Source organism: Triticum aestivum, chromosome 1B (genome assembly GCF_018294505.1).
Source record: "Triticum aestivum cultivar Chinese Spring chromosome 1B, IWGSC CS RefSeq v2.1, whole genome shotgun sequence".
NCBI classification, from domain to species: Eukaryota; Viridiplantae; Streptophyta; class Magnoliopsida; order Poales; family Poaceae; genus Triticum; species Triticum aestivum.
In genome coordinates, this window is record NC_057795.1 from 92,144,060 (window position 1) to 92,149,528 (window position 5,469).

Consider the following 5,469-nt stretch of genomic DNA (forward strand, 5'->3'; position numbering starts at 1 on the left):
TTCTTACCTACGCAAAACCACAACGTGATATTCCAATTGCTATTTACCCTTCATAAGGACCCTTTTCATCGAATCCGTTCCGACTAAAGTGGTAGAGACTGGCACCCGCTAGCCACCTTATGCACCAAGTGCATGTCAGTTGGTGGAACCTGTCTCACGTAAGTGTACGTGTAAGGTCGGTCCGGGCCGCTTCATCCCACAATACCGTCAAAATAAGATTGGACTAGTAACGGTAAGCATATTGAACAAAATCAACGCCCACAACAACTTGTGTTCTACTCGTGCATAGAAACTACGCATAGACCTAGCTCATGATGCCACTGTTGGGGAACATAGCAAGAATTCAAAATTTTCCTACGTGTCACCAAGACCTATCTATGGAGAGACTAGCAACGAGGGGAAGGAGAGTGCATCTACATACCCTTGTAGATCGCTAAGCGGAAGCGTTCAAGAGAACGGGGTTGAAGGAGTCGTACTCGTCGTGATCCAAATCACAGGAGAACCTAGTGCCGAACGGACGGCACCTCCGCGTTCAACACACGTACAGCCTGGTGACGTCTCCCATGCCTTGATCTAACAAGGAGAGAGGGAGAGGCTGAGGAAGACTCCATCCAGCAGCAACACGACGGCGTGGTGGTGGTGGAGGAGCATGGCAATCCTGCAGGGCTTCGCCAAGCACCGTGGGAGAGGGGGAGGACTTGGGAGAGGGGGAGGGCTGCGCCAGAACTTTGGTAAAGCTCCCATGCGCCTCCCCACTATATATAGGGGTGGAGGGGGCTGGTTCCTTGCCCTCCAAGTCCATTGGGGCGTTGGCAAAGGTGGGAGGAAAGAAATCCCATCATTTCCTTCCCCACCGATTGTTATCCCCCCTTTTTAGGGATCTTGATCTTATCCCTTCGGGATATGATCTTATTCCTTCTAAGGGGGAATCTTGGTGCACCTTGACCAGGGGTGTGGGGCCTTGCCCCCACTACCCACGTTCATGTGGGTCCCCCCATGCAGGTGGGCCCCCTACGGAACCTTCTAGAACCTTCCCAGTACAATACCGAAAATTCCCGAACATTTTCCGGTGGCCAAAATAGGACTTCCCATATATAAATCTTTACCTCCGGACCATTCCGGAACTCCTCGTGACGTCCGGGATCTCATCCGGGACTCCGAACAACATTCGGCAACCACATACAAACTTCCTTTATAACCCTAGCGTCATCGAACCTTAAGTGTGTAGACCCTACGGGTTCGGGAACCATGCAGACATGACCGAGACGTTCTACGGTCAATAACCAACAGCGGGATCTGGATACCCATGTTGGCTCCCACATGTTTCACAATGATCTCATCGGATGAACCACGATGTCAAGGACTCAATCGATCCCGTATACAATTCCCCTTGTATAACGGTATTGTACTTGCCCGAGATTCGATCGTCGGTATACCGATACCTTGTTCAATCTTGTTACCGGCAAGTCTCTTTACTCATTCCGTAACACATCATCCCACGATCAACTCTTTGATCACATTGTGCACATTATGATGATGTCCTACCGAGTGGGCCCAGAGATACCTCTCCGTCACACGGAGTGACAAATCCCAGTCTCGATTCATGCCAACCCAACAGACACTTTCGGAGATACCTGTAGTGCACCTTTATAGCCACCCAGTTACGTTGTGACGTTTCGTACACCCAAAGCATTCCTACGGTATCCGGGAGTTGCACAATCTCATGGTCTAAGGAAAAGATACTTGACATTAGAAAAGCTTTAGCATACGAACTAGACGATCTCTGTGCTAGGCTTAGGATTGGGTCTTGTCCATCACATCATTCTCCTAATGATGTGATCCCGTTATCAACGACATCCAATGTCCATGGTCAGGAAACCGTAACCATCTATTGATCAATGAGCTAGTCAACTAGAGGCTTACTAGGGATATGGTGTTGTCTATGTACCCACACATGTATCTGAGTTTCCTGTCAATACAATTATATCATGGATAATAAACGATTAACATGAACAAGGAAATATAATAATAACTAATTTATTATTGCCTCTAGGGCATATTTCCAACAATATCAGTATATGTTTCGCATGTACATGATGAAATATATGACAATTCTCCAAGTCTATATATATGACCCTAAACTATGAAGAGCAAAAGTCATGTATATTGAGTTGTCATGGCTTTGTTTCACATGGGTTTTCACTAGTACAAAAACCAAGCGTATAATGCTACTTCTTGAGAAATATACAGCCGCATGCTACAAGTTTACACCCTATACTGATGCGTTTAGGGGTCTAGCCAGACTATAAATTATATGGAAGAAACATGTGTGAATTTCCAACAAAACAGGACTTTATGAAACCAAATCAATATGAGCTTTATTTCTATTTCTATCCTTAATATGTATCAACATGGGATGCAAGATCACCATGAGACCAAATCAAGATGGAGATATTTTCATTCTTGAATTGTATCAACATGGGATGCAAGATCGCCATGAGACCAAAACAAGATGAGCATAATTTTTGGTCTTGACTTGTATCAACATGGAGATGCAAGATCACCATGAGACCAAATCAAGATGGACATATTTTTATTCTTGAATTGTATCAACATGGGATGCAAGATCGCCATGTGACCAAAACAAGATGAGCATAATTTTTTGGTCTTGACTTGTGTCAACATGGAGATGCAAGATCACCATGAGACCAAATCAAAATGGACATATTTTTATTCTTGAATTGTATCAACATGGGATGCAAGATCGCCATGAGACCAAAACAAGATGAATTTTAGTTGCATCGTGTGCACTTAGTTTGCATTATTATAGGATTGAGGAGTGATATATGACCACTAGGCATGTCATGCATCATCTTGATTTGTATTAGCATGGGATAAAGATCGCCATGGGACCGAATCAAGCAAAAATTTCTTGGGTAGCACGGAACATATATGAGGTGTACGGTGAAAGAGAAGGATCATCAATGGGTATATTTTAACCTTGAATTGTATCAACATGGGATGCAAGATCACCATGAGACCAAAACAAGACGGAACATATTTTTATTCTTGAATTGTATCAACATGAGATGCATGATCCCATGAGACCAAAACAAGATGAACATCATTTAACCATGGTTTGTATCAACAAGGGATGCTAGATCCCATGAGACCAAACTAGATGTGCTATGTGAAGTGAGGTAGAACACCCATAGTACTTTGGGACATATGGTGCAAGAGGAATGCATCAAGAAAGGAGCAAGAAGGTAGCCATGTATTCTCACCTTGCCTTGGTTTTTTTGTACGTGTGATGCGGACAAGCAACGCCGGCGTGTAGTAGCTTATGGGCGGTGCAGATGACGAGCAGTGCGACCGACGACGTATGTGGACGGCAGCGAATGAACGGTGACGACTGCGGCGAGCGGATGGCCGGCGACAACGGCGGCGAGCGGATGGCCGGTGACGACGGCGACGGCAAGACGAATAGCCGGCGACGACGGCGGCGAGCAGATGACAGATGGCGACGGCGACGGTGAGACGAACGGCCGGCGATGAAGACGGTGTTGTAGCGTATGTACGTGTGTGAATGATGGATGGATGAATCGTTCAACCCCCAAGTCTATGGGTTCGGCTGGTATTTATAGGAGCAGGGAGCGCAGTGGAGGGCTCCGGCTGGGCGTGCTCACGCTCTTTTGATCGTGTGATTGTGGGAGCTTTCCCACGTCTTTTGATCGTGGAGAAAACTTGACCGAGTGGATCATTCTTATGATGTTTTTTAATGGGCTACAAGCGTTTAATTGGACGGGCTCTTAATAGATTGTCATAAGTTAATACATGCAGGCCGTAAGTGTTCGGGCTATGGGCTGGCTAATTAGTCAATTAGATCTTAATCTTGCCGCATAATTAATCCATGCATAACACATGCATGCACTTAGCTCATACATGCACTACGTAGATGCATGCAGGCCGAGCGTGTTCGGACCATGGGCTGTCTAATTATTCAATTAGATGTTAATCTTGCCGCCTAATATAATCGCATGCATGTACGTTTATAAAATAATTCTAGTGACATGGGAAGGCATTTTTCATTGCTAATTATACGATGACTTGATATTTTCTTCATACATCATCGCGCGTTATATTATTTTACGCGAACATTGTTGTGCCAATATATATTTTTAGCGGTGGCGGAATAATCCTGGTACGATATAATATTTTGGCAATGTTAGTGCTGTTTTTGAATTTGCACCAACGTTAGGATCTTATCGTTGCTGATGGCGTAAGTGTATAAAAGTCATATGCCCTCTAATTTATGCGATGATATTGCTCCTTCTCTTTTATTTTTGGGTCTGCTGTTTTATATTGAACAGCGCGACGGAAATTCATCATGGTATTTTTTATTCACGTATCCGGCAACTCATTATTTTTTCATTTTATGTAAATGATTTTATTTTTATAATATCTAAGAATCATGTTTCACTTTGATCGAAATCGGTGTCAACAGATGCCCCTCGAGGTCTGAATTTGAATGTTTTATTTTTAATTCGGATTCAGAACTCGAAAATATATGTATTTTTTTAACGTGCCTCAAAGATTTGGCTTAACCTTGGCAGCGTACGCGTACTTTAAACTGGCCGGCTTGACGTTAGGCTAGGTGGGTACGGTGGCTATAAAAGTATGTTTGGATCTTTCAACTGGATAAGGCCTTAATCTTGGAGGTTTGTTATGAGTCTGCCGGTTTGATAATTAGTTGAGACTCCCATTGCTAAGGAGTTGTTATTTGAAACAAAGTTATCTGCTACTGCCCAGTCGCGTGCTCGTAGGCATCTTTCTCGTCGCTCATCTAATAACCAACCGAGTGTATTTCTTCTCTTTTTATATCCTTTGGACGTCAGTTTGTCTGTAACTACGACGCTTTGCCGATCTTGATCGGACTCTGCTCTTCGGCAAACTTCGGGTACGTATCACCATTAAGGCAGTGATGGCATCTGCCTTTGCGTCTCCATCATCCAGCTGAACTCCTATTTGCTTTTCTTTTCTTAGGCACAGAAGCTAACAACTCCCACGAAGGTGCAGATTGAATCCTGCCTCGGATGTATGTGATTGCTGCTCTTAGGAGTAGATGGTTAATATATCTTAATCTGACTTCCCGTCTCTCCCTTTTCTTATTTAGGTGAGATAATCACAATCTAGTAGAACAGGATCACACGTTTTCTTTCCGGCCAGGTAACACTCCAAGGCCTGTCTCCTTCCTATTCTATTTTGTTTGAAGTAGGATATGTATAGTAGATATGCACGACAACGCGCATCAGCATGGCATGTAATTTCATTCGAGTATGCTTATATGGTATCTTGATTGAACGTACGTGTGATCACGCAATATATTGGCCTCGCGGTTGGCGTGCCGGCAAGTTTGTATAAACTTGGTCTGTCATACAGCCTCGACACCATTAAGCATAGCATATATGT

The 5,469-nt window shown here is 44.0% G+C and overlaps 1 long non-coding RNA gene across 1 annotated transcript; it reads left to right on the plus strand.

Moving 5' to 3' along the window:
- Window positions 1-4,746: 4,746 nt before the first annotated feature.
- LOC123087400 (uncharacterized) lies at window positions 4,747-5,230 on the plus strand. The gene is made up of 3 exons (XR_006441333.1): window positions 4,747-4,957; window positions 5,044-5,095; window positions 5,174-5,230. It is a non-coding gene; the product is annotated as an uncharacterized lncRNA (long non-coding RNA).
- Window positions 5,231-5,469: the final 239 nt, after the last annotated feature.